Below are 17,078 nucleotides of genomic sequence, written 5' to 3'. Positions count from 1 at the left end.
CACTACAGACAGTGAGTGCACGCACGCGCAAACACGCGCAGAAGCTAGCCTATGAACAGTGACTGAGTGAGTGTCCCTACTACAGTAAGTAAGTAGTAACAGTCAGGAAGTACAACTAGCAGTTACAATAATCAGTAGTAATCACAAGGAAATAGAGTGTGTGTACACTACAGACAGTGAGTGCACGCACGCGCAAACACGCGCAGAAGCTAGCCTATGAACAGTGACTGAGTGAGTGTCCCTAGTACAGTAAGTAAGTAGTAACAGTCAGGAAGTACAACTAGCAGTTACAATAATCAGTAGTAATCACAAGGAAATAGAGTGTGTGTACACTACAGACAGTGAGTGCACGCACGCGCAAACACGTGCAGGAGCTAGCCTATGAACAGTGACTGAGTGAGTGTCCCTAGTACAGTAAGTAAGTAGTAACAGTCAGGAAGTACAACTAGCAGTTACAATAATCAGTAGTAATCACAAGGAAATAGAGTGTGTGTACACTACAGACAGTGAGTGCACGCACGCGCAAACACGCGCAGAAGCTAGCCTATGAACAGTGACTGAGTGAGTGTCCCTAGTACAGTAGTAGTAACAGTCAGGAAGTACAACTAGCAGTTACAATAATCAGTAGTAATCACAAGGAAATAGAGTGTGTGTACACTACAGACAGTGAGTGCACGCACGCGCAAACACGCGCAGAAGCTAGCCTATGAACAGTGACTGAGTGAGTGTCTAGTACAGTAAGTAAGTAGTAACAGTCAGGAAGTACAACTAGCAGTTACTATAATCAGTAGTAATCAGAAGGAAATAGAGTGTGTGTACACTACAGACAGTGAGTGCACGCACACGCAAACACGCGCAGAAGCTAGCCTATGAACAGTGACTGAGTGAGTGTCCCTAGTACAGTAAGTAAGTAGTAACAGTCAGGAAGTACAACTAGCAGTTACAATAATCAGTAGTAATCACAAGGAAATAGAGTGTGTGTACACTACAGACAGTGAGTGCACGCACGCGCAAACACGCGCAGGAGCTAGCCTATGAACAGTGACTGAGTGAGTGTCCCTAGTACAGTAAGTAAGTAGTAACAGTCAGGAAGTACAACTAGCAGTTACAATAATCAGTAGTAATCACAAGGAAATAGAGTGTGTGTACACTACAGACAGTGAGTGCACGCACGCGCAAACACGCGCAGAAGCTAGCCTATGAACAGTGACTGAGTGAGTGTCCCTAGTACAGTAAGTAAGTAGTAACAGTCAGGAAGTACAACTAGCAGTTACAATAATCAGTAGTAATCACAAGGAAATAGAGTGTGTGTACACTACAGACAGTGAGTGCACGCACGCGCAAACACGCGCAGAAGCTAGCCTATGAACAGTGACTGAGTGAGTGTCCCTAGTACAGTAAGTAAGTAGTAACAGTCAGGAAGTACAACTAGCAGTTACAATAATCAGTAGTAATCACAAGGAAATAGAGTGTGTGTACACTACAGACAGTGAGTGCACGCACGCGCAAACACGCGCAGAAGCTAGCCTATGAACAGTGACTGAGTGAGTGTCCCTAGTACAGTAAGTAAGTAGTAACAGTCAGGAAGTACAACTAGCAGTTACAATAATCAGTAGTAATCACAAGGAAATAGAGTGTGTGTACACTACAGACAGTGAGTGCACGCACGCGCAAACACGCGCAGAAGCTAGCCTATGAACAGTGACTGAGTGAGTGTCCCTAGTACAGTAAGTAAGTAGTAACAGTCAGGAAGTACAACTAGCAGTTACAATAATCAGTAGTAATCACAAGGAAATAGAGTGTGTGTACACTACAGACAGTGAGTGCACGCACGCGCAAACACGCGCAGAAGCTAGCCTATGAACAGTGACTGAGTGAGTGTCCCTAGTACAGTAAGTAAGTAGTAACAGTCAGGAAGTACAACTAGCAGTTACAATAATCAGTAGTAATCACAAAGAAATAGAGTGTGTGTACACTACAGACAGTGAGTGCACGCACACGCAAACACGCGCAGAAGCTAGCCTATGAACAGTGACTGAGTGAGTGTCCCTAGTACAGTAAGTAAGTAGTAACAGTCAGGAAGTACAACTAGCAGTTACAATAATCAGTAGTAATCACAAGGAAATAGAGTGTGTGTACACTACAGACAGTGAGTGCACGCACGCGCAAACACGCGCAGGAGCTAGCCTATGAACAGTGACTGAGTGAGTGTCCCTAGTATAGTAAGTACGTAGTAACAGTCAGGAAGTACAACTAGCAGTTACAATAATCAGTAGTAATCACAAGGAAATAGAGTGTGTGTACACTACAGACAGTGAGTGCACGCACGCGCAAACACGCGCAGAAGCTAGCCTATGAACAGTGACTGAGTGAGTGTCCCTAGTACAGTAAGTAAGTAGTAACAGTCAGGAAGTACAACTAGCAGTTACAATAATCAGTAGTAATCACAAGGAAATAGAGTGTGTGTACACTACAGTCAGTGAGTGCACGCACGCGCAAACACGCGCAGAAGCTAGCCTATGAACAGTGACTGAGTGAGTGTCCCTAGTACAGTAAGTAAGTAGTAACAGTCAGGAAGTACAACTAGCAGTTACAATAATCAGTAGTAATCACAAGGACATAGAGTGTGTGTACACTACAGACAGTGAGTGCACGCACGCGCAAACACGCGCAGAAGCTAGCCTATGAACAGTGACTGAGTGAGTGTCCCTAGTACAGTAAGTAAGTAGTAACAGTCAGGAAGTACAACTAGCAGTTACAATAATCAGTAGTAATCACAAGGAAATAGAGTGTGTGTACACTACAGACAGTGAGTGCACGCACGCGCAAACACGCGCAGAAGCTAGCCTATGAACAGTGACTGAGTGAGTATCCCTAGTACAGTAAGTAAGTAGTAACAGTCAGGAAGTACAACTAGCAGTTACAATAATCAGTAGTAATCACAAGGAAATAGAGTGTGTGTACACTACAGACAGTGAGTGCACGCACGCGCAAACACGCGCAGGAGCTAGCCTGTGAACAGAGACTGAGTGAGTGTCCCTAGTACAGTAAGTAAGCAGTAAGTACCAGTCAGGAAGTACAACTAGCAGTTACAATAATCAGTAGTAATCACAAGGAAATAGAGTGTGTGTACACTACAGACAGTGAGTGCACGCACGCGCAAACACGCGCAGGAGCTAGCCTATGAACAGTGACTGAGTGAGTGTCCCTAGTACAGTAAGTAAGTAGTAACAGTCAGGAAGTACAACTAGCAGTTACAATAATCAGTAGTAATCACAAGGAAATAGAGTGTGTGTACACTACAGACAGTGAATGCACGCACGCGCAAACACGCGCAGAAGCTAGCCTATGAACAGTGACTGAGTGAGTGTCCCTAGTACAGTAAGTAAGTAGTGACAGTCAGGAAGTACAACTAGCAGTTACAATAATCAGTAGTAATCACAAGGAAATAGAGTGTGTGTACACTACAGACAGTGAGTGCACGCACGCGCAAACACGCGCAGAAGCTAGCCTATGAACAGTGACTGAGTGAGTGTCCCTACTACAGTAAGTAAGTAGTAACAGTCAGGAAGTACAACTAGCAGTTACAATAATCAGTAGTAATCACAAGGAAATAGAGTGTGTGTACACTACAGACAGTGAGTGCACGCACGCGCAAACACGCGCAGAAGCTAGCCTATGAACAGTGACTGAGTGAGTGTCCCTAGTACAGTAAGTAAGTAGTAACAGTCAGGAAGTACAACTAGCAGTTACAATAATCAGTAGTAATCACAAGGAAATAGAGTGTGTGTACACTACAGACAGTGAGTGCACGCACGCGCAAACACGCGCAGGAGCTAGCCTATGAACAGTGACTGAGTGAGTGTCCCTAGTACAGTAAGTAAGTAGTAACAGTCAGGAAGTACAACTAGCAGTTACAATAATCAGTAGTAATCAAAAGGAAATAGAGTGTGTGTACACTACAGACAGTGAGTGCACGCACGCGCAAACACGCACAGAAGCTAGCCTATGAACAGTGACTGAGTGAGTGTCCCTAGTACAGTAAGTAAGTAGTAACAGTCAGGAAGTACAACTAGCAGTTACAATAATCAGTAGTAATCACAAGGAAATTTAGTGTGTGTACACTACAGACAGTGAGTGCACGCACGCGCAAACACGCGCAGAAGCTAGCCTATGAACAGTGACTGAGTGAGTGTCTAGTACAGTAAGTAAGTAGTAACAGTCAGGAAGTACAACTAGCAGTTACAATAATCAGTAGTAATCACAAGGAAATAGAGTGTGTGTACACTACAGACAGTGAGTGCACGCACGCGCAAACACGCGCAGAAGCTAGCCTATGAACAGTGACTGAGTGAGTGTCCCTAGTACAGTAAGTAAGTAGTAACAGTCAGGAAGTACAACTAGCAGTTACAATAATCAGTAGTAATCACAAGGAAATAGAGTGTGTGTACACTACAGACAGTGAGTGCACGCACGCGCAAACACGCGCAGGAGCTAGCCTATGAACAGTGACTGAGTGAGTGTCCCTAGTACAGTAAGTAAGTAGTAACAGTCAGGAAGTACAACTAGCAGTTACAATAATCAGTAGTAATCACAAGGAAATAGAGTGTGTGTACACTACAGACAGTGAGTGCACACACGCGCAAACATGCGCAGAAGCTAGCCTATGAACAGTGACTGAGTGAGTGTCCCTAGTACAGTAAGTAAGTAGTAACAGTCAGGAAGTACAACTAGCAGTTACAATAATCAGTAGTAATCACAAGGAAATAGAGTGTGTGTACACTACAGACAGTGAGTGCACGCACGCGCAAACACGCGCAGAAGCTAGCCTATGAACAGTGACTGAGTGAGTGTCCCTAGTACAGTAAGTAAGTAGTAACAGTCAGGAAGTACAACTAGCAGTTACAATAATCAGTAGTAATCACAAGGAAATAGAGTGTGTGTACACTACAGACAGTGAGTGCACGCACGCGGAAACACGCGCAGAAGCTAGCCTATGAACAGTGACTGAGTGAGTGTCCCTAGTACAGTAAGTAAGTAGTAACAGTCAGGAAGTACAACTAGCAGTTACAATAATCAGTAGTAATCACAAGGAAATAGAGTGTGTGTACACTACAGACAGTGAGTGCACGCACGCGCAAACACGCGCAGAAGCTAGCCTATGAACAGTGACTGAGTGAGTGTCTAGTACAGTAGTTAAGTAGTAACAGTCAGGAAGTACAACTAGCAGTTACAATAATCAGTAGTAATCACAAGGAAATAGAGTGTGTGTACACTACAGACAGTGAGTGCACGCACGCGCAAACACGCGCAGAAGCTAGCCTATGAACGGTGACTGAGTGAGTGTCCCTAGTACAGTAAGTAAGTAGTAACAATCAGGAAGTACAACTAGCAGTTACAATAATCAGTAGTAATCACAAGGAAATAGAGTGTGTGTACACTACAGACAGTGAGTGCACGCACGCGCAAACACGCGCAGAAGCTAGCCTATGAACAGTGACTGAGTGAGTGTCCCTAGTACAGTAAGTAAGTAGTAACAGTCAGGAAGTACAACTAGCAGTTACAATAATCAGTAGTAATCACAAGGAAATAGAGTGTGTGTACACTACAGACAGTGAGTGCACGCACGCGCAAACACGCGCAGAAGCTAGCCTATGAACAGTGACTGAGTGAGTGTCCCTAGTACAGTAAGTAAGTAGTAACAGTCAGGAAGTACAACTAGCAGTTACAATAATCAGTAGTAATCACAAGGAAATTTAGTGTGTGTACACTACAGACAGTGAGTGCACGCACGCGCAAACACGCGCAGAAGCTAGCCTATGAACAGTGACTGAGTGAGTGTCCCTAGTACAGTAAGTAAGTAGTAACAGTCAGGAAGTACAACTAGCAGTTACAATAATCAGTAGTAATCACAAGGAAATAGAGTGTGTGTACACTACAGACAGTGAGTGCACGCACGCGCAAACACGCGCAGAAGCTAGCCTATGAACAGTGACTGAGTGAGTGTCCCTAGTACAGTAAGTAAGTAGTAACAGTCAGGAAGTACAACTAGCAGTTACAATAATCAGTAGTAATCACAAGGAAATAGAGTGTGTGTACACTACAGACAGTGAGTGCACGCACGCGCAAACACGCGCAGAAGCTAGCCTATGAACAGTGACTGAGTGAGTGTCCCTAGTACAGTAAGTAAGTAGTAACAGTCAGGAAGTACAACTAGCAGTTACAATAATCAGTAGTAATCACAAGGAAATAGAGTGTGTGTACACTACAGACAGTGAGTGCACGCACGCGCAAACACGCGCAGAAGCTAGCCTATGAACAGTGACTGAGTGAGTGTCCCTAGTACAGTAAGTAAGTAGTAACAGTCAGGAAGTACAACTAGCAGTTACAATAATCAGTAGTAATCACAAGGAAATAGAGTGTGTGTACACTACAGACAGTGAGTGCACGCACGCGCAAACACGCGCAGAAGCTAGCCTATGAACAGTGACTGAGTGAGTGTCCCTAGTACAGTAAGTAAGTAGTAACAGTCAGGAAGTACAACTAGCAGTTACAATAATCAGTAGTAATCACAAGGAAATAGAGTGTGTGTACACTACAGACAGTGAGTGCACGCACGCGGAAACACGCGCAGAAGCTAGCCTATGAACAGTGACTGAGTGAGTGTCCCTAGTACAGTAAGTAAGTAGTAACAGTCAGGAAGTACAACTAGCAGTTACAATAATCAGTAGTAATCACAAGGAAATAGAGTGTGTGTACACTACAGACAGTGAGTGCACGCACGCGCAAACACGCGCAGAAGCTAGCCTATGAACAGTGACTGAGTGAGTGTCTAGTACAGTAGTTAAGTAGTAACAGTCAGGAAGTACAACTAGCAGTTACAATAATCAGTAGTAATCACAAGGAAATAGAGTGTGTGTACACTACAGACAGTGAGTGCACGCACGCGCAAACACGCGCAGAAGCTAGCCTATGAACGGTGACTGAGTGAGTGTCCCTAGTACAGTAAGTAAGTAGTAACAGTCAGGAAGTACAACTAGCAGTTACAATAATCAGTAGTAATCACAAGGAAATAGAGTGTGTGTACACTACAGACAGTGAGTGCACGCACGCGCAAACACGCGCAGAAGCTAGCCTATGAACAGTGACTGAGTGAGTGTCCCTAGTACAGTAAGTAAGTAGTAACAGTCAGGAAGTACAACTAGCAGTTACAATAATCAGTAGTAATCACAAGGAAATAGAGTGTGTGTACACTACAGACAGTGAGTGCACGCACGTGCAAACACGCGCAGGAGCTAGCCTATGAACAATGACTGAGTGAGTGTCCCTAGTACAGTAAGTAAGTAGTAACAGTCGGGAAGTACAACTAGCAGTTACAATAATCAGTAGTAATCACAAGGAAATAGAGTGTGTGTACACTACAGACAGTGAGTGCACGCATGCGCAAACATGCGCAGAAGCTAGCCTATGAACAGTGACTGAGTGAGTGTCCCTAGTACAGTAAGTAAGTAGTAACAGTCAGGAAGTACAACTAGCAGTTACAATAATCAGTAGTAATCACAAGGAAATAGAGTGTGTGTACACTACAGACAGTGAGTGCACGCACGCGCAAACACGCGCAGAAGCTAGCCTATGAACAGTGACTGAGTGAGTGTCCCTAGTACAGTAAGTAAGTAGTAACAGTCAGGAAGTACAACTAGCAGTTACAATAATCAGTAGTAATCACAAGGAAATTTAGTGTGTGTACTAGTGTTGGGCGAACAGTGTTCGCCACTGTTCGGGTTCTGCAGAACATCACCCTGTTCGGGTGATGTTCGAGTTCGGCCGAACACCTGACGGTGCTCGGCCAAACCGTTCGGCCATATGGCCGAACTAAGAGCGCATGGCCGAACGTTCCCCGAACGTTCGGCTAGCGCTGTGATTGGCCGAACGGGTCACGTGGTTCGGACCCGAACGCGCTCTGATTGGCCGAACTGTCACGTGGTTCGGGTAAATAAATACCCGAACCACGTCATATCTCCGCCATTTGTCTGTGGGTTTAGCTTTGGGTAGGCAGGCAGGGTAGTTCGCGCTCCAGCCACGCTAGCCAGGGTCCCCCCCAGTCATTGTGTGTCGCTGCTGGGAATAGTAGTACACCGCTCGCTCAGCATTCTGTTTACTGCCACTCTGTGTACCTCGCTCAGCCACACTATATAGCATTCTGTTTACTGCCACTCTGTGTCTGCTGGGAATAGTAGTACACCGCTTGCACAGCCACACTATATAGCATTCTGTTTACTGCCACTCTGTGTACCTCGCTCAGCCACACTATATAGCATTCTGTTTACTGCCACTCTGTGTCTGCTGGGAATAGTGGTACACCGCTCGCTCAGCCACACTATATAGCATTCTGTTCACTGTTCTGTGTCTGCTTGGAATAGTGGTACACCGCTCGTTCAGCCACACTATATAGCATTCTGTGTACTGTTCTGTGTCTGCTGGGAACAGTAGTACACCGCTCGTTCAGCCACACTATATAGCATTCTGTGTACTGTTCTGTGTCTGCTGGGAACAGTAGTACACCGCTCGCTCAGCCACACTATATAGCATTCTGTTCACTGTTCTGTGTCTGCTGGGAATAGTGGTACACCGCTCGCTCAGCCACACTATATAGCATTCTGTTCACTGTTCTGTGTCTGCTGGGAATAGTGGTACACCGCTCGCTCAGCCACACTATATAGCATTCTGTTTACTGTTCTGTGTCTGCTGGGAATAGTGGTACACCGCTCGCTCATCCACACTATATAGCATTCTGTTCACTGTTCTGTGTCTGCTGGGAATAGTGGTACACCGCTCGCTCAGCCACACTATATAGCATTCTGTTCACTGTTCTGTGTCTGCTGGGAATAGTGGTACACCGCTCGCTCAGCCACACTATATAGCATTCTGTTCACTGTTCTGTGTCTGCTGGGAATAGTGGTACACCGCTCGCTCAGCCACACTATATAGCATTCTGTTCACTGTTCTGTGTCTGCTGGGAATAGTGGTACACCGCTCGCTCAGCCACACTATATAGCATTCTGTTCACTGTTCTGTGTCTGCTGGGAATAGTGGTACACCGCTCGCTCAGCCACACTATATAGCATTCTGTTTACTGTTCTGTGTCTGCTGGGAATAGTGGTACACCGCTCGCTCATCCACACTATATAGCATTCTGTTCACTGTTCTGTGTCTGCTGGGAATAGTGGTACACCGCTCGCTCAGCCACACTATATAGCATTCTGTTCACTGTTCTGTGTCTGCTGGGAATAGTGGTACACCGCTCGCTCAGCCACACTATATAGCATTCTGTTCACTGTTCTGTGTCTGCTGGGAACAGTGGTACACCGCTCGTTCAGCCACACTATATAGCATTCTGTGTACTGTTCTGTGTCTGCTGGGAACAGTAGTACACCGCTCGTTCAGCCACACTATATAGCATTCTGTGTACTGTTCTGTGTCTGCTGGGAACAGTAGTACACCGCTCGTTCAGCCACACTATATAGCATTCTGTTCACTGTTCTGTGTCTGCTGGGAATAGTGGTACACCGCTCGCTCAGCCACACTATATAGCATTCTGTTCACTGTTCTGTGTCTGCTGGGAACAGTAGTACACCGCTCGTTCAGCCACACTATATAGCATTCTGTGTACTGTTCTGTGTCTGCTGGGAACAGTAGTACACCGCTCGTTCAGCCACACTATATAGCATTCTGTTCACTGTTCTGTGTCTGCTGGGAATAGTGGTACACCGCTCGCTCAGCCACACTATATAGCATTCTGTGTACTGTTCTGTGTCTGCTGGGAACAGTAGTACACCGCTCGTTCAGCCACACTATATAGCATTCTGTTCACTGTTCTGTGTCTGCTGGGAATAGTGGTACACCGCTCGCTCAGCCACACTATATAGCATTCTGTTCACTGTTCTGTGTCTGCTGGGAATAGTGGTACACCGCTCACCCGTCACTGTATAGCATTGTGCTCTGTGTCGCTGCTGGGAATAGTGGTACTGTATAGCATTTCTGTACTGCCACTGTACTGCTGCCAGTCAGCGTGTACTGTAAGGATAAGTGAAATGAGGAAGAAATCCGGTGAAAGAGGGAGGGGCAAGGGAAGAGGTGTTTCCCCTGACGGTTCACGTACAGGCCACAGGGGAGCACCCAAGAAAACCCACTCAATACCACCCATGTTGTCCAGGACAACAACCCTCACAAATCCAAAAGAACAGGACCAGATAATTACTTGGATGACCTCTCAAGCGTCCAGCAGTGGGTTAAGCAGCACCAGCACATCACGCACGAGGTCCGAGTCCTCAGCCAGTTACAAGGAGCCAGTGGGCACAAAGCTGACACAACCGGCAGCGACACCACGCACACAACTGCCAGATAACCAGTCCGATGAATTACCTCAGGACACAATGGGGTATTCGCAGGAGCTATTCCCAGCCCAACAAACTTCCACCTTTCAAAGGTCAATGGAGGAACAGCCAGAAATGTTGTGCCTGGATTCACAACCGTTAACTGTGGGAAATGTACCGCGCACTGAAATACGAGGCGAGTCCGAAGAGGACTCGGAAACCCAAATCCCAGAGCAATTTGGGCAGGAGGGGTTGCAATTGCAGGAGGTCGGCCGACAAGATCTGGAAGACGACGTTGGAGTGTGCTGCGCAGAGGTTGTTGTGGGGAGCTCTACTCCACGGCGGTGGCCCACAATGACATATGACGAGTTTGAGGAGATGGAAGAGGAGGGTATGGACAATGTGGACAGAGACCCAGATTTTGTTTGTGAACGAGAACATCGCCGTCGTAGCAGCAGCACAGATGAGTCTGTTGAAGAACACACTGCTGCACGAGTTCGCCTTGTGCCACAAGGTAGGCGGCGCGCAATTTCAGGCACCACAAGCGTGGAAGTTCAAGTGAGAGGCAAAAGAGGAGCAAACAGAAATCGCCAGCAAGGAGGCAGGTGCTCCAAAGTCTGGGCTTTCTTTGAAGACTGCACTGAGGATGTTACCATGGCGATTTGCAAGGTGTGCAAGACCCGCCTGAGCAGGGGGAAAAATATTAACAACCTCTCCACCACCAGCATGAGCCGTCACATGCTATCCAAACATCCCACTCTTTGGGCAAACGCGTCAGGACAGGGTACCAGAAACAACACTGCCTCCCTTGGGTTCACCAGACCCGCCTCAGCAGCAGCAGTAGCCCAGCCATTGCGTGGTTCACAACATTCACAAACATCAGACGACGCTGACACTGTCACTTTCCGGAGTAGTGCTCTTGAGGTCTCCCAGTGTTCATCAAACACAACAACCAACAGCCCTTCCGTGTGCAGCGCTACGGTTCAGTTGTCTGTGTCGGAGATGTTTGAGCGCAAGAGGAAATTGCCAGCAAATGACCCCCGGGCCGTGGCAGTAACAGCCAGCATAGCCAAGCTTCTGGCCTGCGAAATGCTGCCATATCGATTGGTGGAGACAAACAGCTTCAAGGGCATGATGTCAGTGGCCATCCCACGTTACGTGGTTCCCAGCCGCTACCACTTTGCACGCTCTGCAGTGCCTGAGTTGCATGAGCACGTGGTCAGCAAAATAACCCGAAGCTTGAAGAATGCCGTTGCCTGCAAGGTTCACCTCACCACTGACACCTGGACGAGTGCGTTCGGCCAGGGTAGATACATCTCCCTTACCGCGCACTGGGTGAACCTTGTGGAGCCTGGCAGCGATTCCTCACCTGCTACGGCACGGGTGTTGCCCACGCCACAAACAGCTGCACCGCCGTCCCTCCCACTGGATAACAGCAGCACCTACCTCTCTGACTCCTTCTCCTCCAACGCATCTCAAAGCTGTACCTCATCCGGAAACGCTAACCCAGCAGCAGTAGGATCGTGGAAGCAGTGCAGCACAGCTGTTGGCATGCGTCAGCAAGCGTTGCTGAAGCTAATCTGCCTTGGGGATAAGCAGCACACAGGGGAGGAAATTTGGAGGGGAATAAAGGAACAGACGGATTTGTGGCTGGCACCGCTGGACCTGAAACCGGGCATGGTTGTGTGTGATAATGGGAGTAATCTCATTCGCGCTTTAAGGTTGGCTAAGCTGACACACATCCCTTGCCTGGCGCACGTGATGAACCTAGTAGTTCAGCGGTTCCTGAGGACATACCCAGGCGTGCCCGATCTGCTGTTGAAGGTGCGTCGAGTGTCCAAACATTGTAGAAATTCCAGTACTGCTTCGGGGGCACTCGCCAAGATGCAGGAGCGCTTCAATCTCCCCCACCATCGCTTGCTGTGTGATGTCCCTACGCGCTGGAATTCTACGCTGCACATGCTAGCCCGCTTTTGCGAGCAGAAGAGTGCAGTGGTCCAGTACATGACGGCGCAGTACCGAGGCGCATCCGGCCAGCTGCCAAGCTTCTGTGGATCCGATTGGGCCAACATGTTGGACCTCTGCCAAGTCCTCCAAAATTTTGAGCAATCCACGTTGCTTGTGAGCAGTGACAACTCTTCAGTCAGCATTACCATACCACTGCTGTGTTTACTGAAGAGGTCGATGTTAAAAATCAAGGAAACAGCTGTCATGATGCAACTGGGGGAATCTGAAGGAGAAAACGATCAGCGTGATGGTACCAACATCAGGCCATCCGCCTCAGGGAACGCTGGCCCCAGCAGCTATGACGAAGAAGAGGAGGAGGAACAGCTGGAGTTGGAGCAGGAATTTCATGCCACCACTGACGAGGGCCAGAGCGGTGCACGTTGGACTTCCACAATTCAACGCGAATGGTCAGCAGAAGCAGACCAGGAGGAAGGTGACGACTATGATGCATCACAACAACTATCACAACGCTCACAAGAGGATGATGAGGATTCTGGTAGGACTCTGGCACACATGGCTCAATTCATGCTAGACTGCATTGAACGTGACCCACGCATTGTGCGCATTCTGGACAACACCAATTACTGGGTTTATACCCTTCTGGATCCACGGTACAAACACAATGTTCCAAAACTGCTTGAAGAAAGAGTCAGACAGGTCAAAATGGAAGAATACCAGCAGGCCCTTGTGGAGACTTTAGAGAGGAGATTGACATCCTCCCCCTCCTCTAGCCAGTTGTACGCAGACAGACTGACTTCCGCAAACCCAGGACGACCAGGAGGGCAGCAAACAACGCAAGCCGCAGCTAGTACCCAAAAGGGAATGGTATCGGCAGTGTCCTTGGAGTGGGAAAATTTTCTGACACCCATGCAGCCGCAGCCCACTGAACAGCAAGCGTGCAGATCCACCTCCAACACCGATCGCCTGGAGAAGATGGTCAAGGACTACATGTCAGATGGCGTAGCTGTGTCGAACCATCCATCTGCACCCTTCAACTATTGGGTATCGAAGCTAGACACCTGGCACGAACTGGCAATGTACGCAATAGAGGTGCTGGCTTGCCCGGCAGCCAGCGTTATGTCGGAACGCTGTTTCAGTGCTGCCGGAGGCATCGTCACAGATCGGCGTATCCGCCTCTCTACAGACAATGCAGACCGTCTGACTCAAATTAAAATGAATCAATCCTGGATTGGAAATGACTACGCAACACTCCAGGACCCCAACCAAGTAACATGACCAATGAACATCTGGGATGGTGTTGCGTTTCCGGGCCCTGTTTATTGAACCTCTCATCTGTATTACATTTATGACTGCATGGCGGCAAAAAGCATTGCTGCTATATCCGCACGCTTTTTGTCCACATGCAAGGCCTGGGTTGTTGTGTCTCACAAAGCGTGGCCTTCTCCTCCTGCGCCTGCTCCTGTTCCATCACGTCTGCTGCTGCTGGGTTAGCGTTGCCGCGTGGTCCCTGTTTATTGAACCACTTATCTTTATTACATTTATGACTGCATGGCGGTACAAAGCATGCTATCCGCACGCTTCTTGCCCTCATGCAAGGCCTGGGTTGTTGTGTCTCACAAAGCGTGGCCTTCTCCTCCTGCGCCTCCTCCTGTTCCATCACGTCTGCTGCTGCTGGGTTAGCGTTGCCGCGTGGTCCCTGTTTATTGAACCACTTATCTTTATTACATTTATGACTGCATGGCCGTACAAAGCCTGCTATCCGCACGCTTCTTGCCCTCATGCAAGGCCTGGGTTGTTGTGTCTCACAAAGCGTGGCCTTCTCCTCCTGCGCCTGCTCCTGTTCCATCACGTCTGCTGCTGCTGGGTTAGCGTTGCCGCGTGGTCCCTGTTTATTGAACCACTTATCTTTATTACATTTATGACTGCATGGCGGTACAAAGCCTGCTATCCGCACGCTTCTTGCCCTCATGCAAGGCCGGGGTTGTTGTGTCTCACAAAGCGTGGCCTTCTTCTCCTCCTGCGCCACCCTCCTCCTGTTCCATCACGTGTGCTGCTGCTGGGTTAGCGTTACCGGTCCCTTTTCCTGGAACCTCTTATATGTATTACATTTATGACTGCATGCCGACAAAAAACATGTTACCTGTGCAAAGAAAACAGACATTTCCCGCATTTAAAAGACAGTTTTCCCTTTGAAACTTTAAAATCGATTTTCTCAAAAACTATAAGCTCTTTTTGCTAATTTTTTTTTCCTCTTGTACCCACTCCCAAGGTGCACATACCCTGCAAATTTGGGGTATGTAGCATGTAAGGAGGCTTTACAAACCACAAAAGTTCGGGTCCCCATTGACTTCCATTATGTTCGGAGTTCGGGTCGAACACCCGAACATCGCGGCCATGTTCGGCCTGTTCGGCCCGAACCCGAACATCTAGATGTTCGCCCAACACTAGTGTGTACACTACAGACAGTGAGTGCACGCACGCGCAAACACGCGCAGAAGCTAGCCTATGAACAGTGACTGAGTGAGTGTCCCTAGTACAGTAAGTAAGTAGTAACAGTCAGGAAGTACAACTAGCAGTTACAATAATCAGTAGTAATCACAAGGAAATAGAGTGTGTGTACACTACAGACAGTGAGTGCACGCACGCGCAAACACGCGCAGAAGCTAGCCTATGAACAGTGACTGAGTGAGTGTCCCTAGTACAGTAAGTAAGTAGTAACAGTCAGGAAGTACAACTAGCAGTTACAATAATCAGTAGTAATCACAAGGAAATAGAGTGTGTGTACACTACAGACAGTGAGTGCACGCACGCGCAAACACGCGCAGAAGCTAGCCTATGAACAGTGACTGAGTGAGTGTCCCTAGTACAGTAAGTAAGTAGTAACAGTCAGGAAGTACAACTAGCAGTTACAATAATCAGTAGTAATCACAAGGAAATAGAGTGTGTGTACACTACAGACAGTGAATGCACGCACGCGCAAACACGCGCAGAAGCTAGCCTATGAACAGTGACTGAGTGAGTGTCCCTAGTACAGTAAGTAAGTAGTGACAGTCAGGAAGTACAACTAGCAGTTACAATAATCAGTAGTAATCACAAGGAAATAGAGTGTGTGTACACTACAGACAGTGAGTGCACGCACGCGCAAACACGCGCAGAAGCTAGCCTATGAACAGTGACTGAGTGAGTGTCCCTAGTACAGTAAGTAAGTAGTAACAGTCAGGAAGTACAACTAGCAGTTACAATAATCAGTAGTAATCACAAGGAAATAGAGTGTGTGTACACTACAGACAGTGAGTGCACGCACGCGCAAACACGCGCAGAAGCTAGCCTATGAACAGTGACTGAGTGAGTGTCCCTAGTACAGTAAGTAAGTAGTACCAGTCAGGAAGTACAACTAGCAGTTACAATAATCAGTAGTAATCACAAGGAAATAGAGTGTGTGTACACTACAGACAGTGAGTGCACGCACGCGCAAACACGCGCAGAAGCTAGCCTATGAACAGTGACTGAGTGAGTGTCCCTAGTACAGTAAGTAAGTAGTAACAGTCAGGAAGTACAACTAGCAGTTACAATAATCAGTAGTAATCACAAGGAAATAGAGTGTGTGTACACTACAGACAGTGAATGCACGCACGCGCAAACACGCGCAGAAGCTAGCCTATGAACAGTGACTGAGTGAGTGTCCCTAGTACAGTAAGTAAGTAGTGACAGTCAGGAAGTACAACTAGCAGTTACAATAATCAGTAGTAATCACAAGGAAATAGAGTGTGTGTACACTACAGACAGTGAGTGCACGCACGCGCAAACACGCGCAGAAGCTAGCCTATGAACAGTGACTGAGTGAGTGTCCCTACTACAGTAAGTAAGTAGTAACAGTCAGGAATTACAACTAGCAGTTACAATAATCAGTAGTAATCACAAGGAAATAGAGTGTGTGTACACTACAGACAGTGAGTGCACGCACGCGCAAACACGCGCAGAAGCTAGCCTATGAACAGTGACTGAGTGAGTGTCCCTAGTACAGTAAGTAAGTAGTAACAGTCAGGAAGTACAACTAGCAGTTACAATAATCAGTAGTAATCACAAGGAAATAGAGTGTGTGTACACTACAGACAGTGAGTGCACGCACGCGCAAACACGCGCAGGAGCTAGCCTATGAACAGTGACTGAGTGAGTGTCCCTAGTACAGTAAGTAAGTAGTAACAGTCAGGAAGTACAACTAGCAGTTACAATAATCAGTAGTAATCACAAGGAAATAGAGTGTGTGTACACTACAGACAGTGAGTGCACGCACGCGCAAACACGCGCAGAAGCTAGCCTATGAACAGTGACTGAGTGAGTGTCCCTAGTACAGTAGTAGTAACAGTCAGGAAGTACAACTAGCAGTTACAATAATCAGTAGTAATCACAAGGAAATAGAGTGTGTGTACACTACAGACAGTGAGTGCACGCACGCGCAAACACGCGCAGAAGCTAGCCTATGAACAGTGACTGAGTGAGTGTCTAGTACAGTAAGTAAGTAGTAACAGTCAGGAAGTACAACTAGCAGTTACAATAATCAGTAGTAATCAGAAGGAAATAGAGTGTGTGTACACTACAGACAGTGAGTGCACGCACACGCAAACACGCGCAGAAGCTAGCCTATGAACAGTGACTGAGTGAGTGTCCCTAGTACAGTAAGTAAGTAGTAACAGTCAGGAAGTACAACTAGCAGTTACAATAATCAGTAGTAATCAC

This window comes from Hyperolius riggenbachi, chromosome 8 (assembly GCF_040937935.1).
Source record: "Hyperolius riggenbachi isolate aHypRig1 chromosome 8, aHypRig1.pri, whole genome shotgun sequence".
Lineage (NCBI taxonomy): Eukaryota > Metazoa > Chordata > Amphibia > Anura > Hyperoliidae > Hyperolius > Hyperolius riggenbachi.
Note: the sequence above shows the minus strand (reverse complement) of the source record.